We start from the raw sequence: 229 nt of genomic DNA, 5'->3' as shown, positions 1-229 counted from the left end.
AAATGTAAACAACTGAATACTTGTCAGTGATTGGTTGAAATTATCGAAATAAGACAATTTTTTACATGAAATAAATTCGAATACAAAAATATTTTTCTGTTCTATGACACAAAATAGATAAGTATACGAAGTTTGAAAGTCTTTCCGTACCAAAAACACTACGTAAAACATTAATGAAAAATGTGGCCCCCGTTTTAAAATAGATCCATTTTCTAGTTGCAATCCCATG

The sequence above is a fragment of the Octopus bimaculoides genome, chromosome 26, assembly GCF_001194135.2.
Source record: "Octopus bimaculoides isolate UCB-OBI-ISO-001 chromosome 26, ASM119413v2, whole genome shotgun sequence".
NCBI lineage: Eukaryota > Metazoa > Mollusca > Cephalopoda > Octopoda > Octopodidae > Octopus > Octopus bimaculoides.
Note: the sequence above shows the minus strand (reverse complement) of the source record.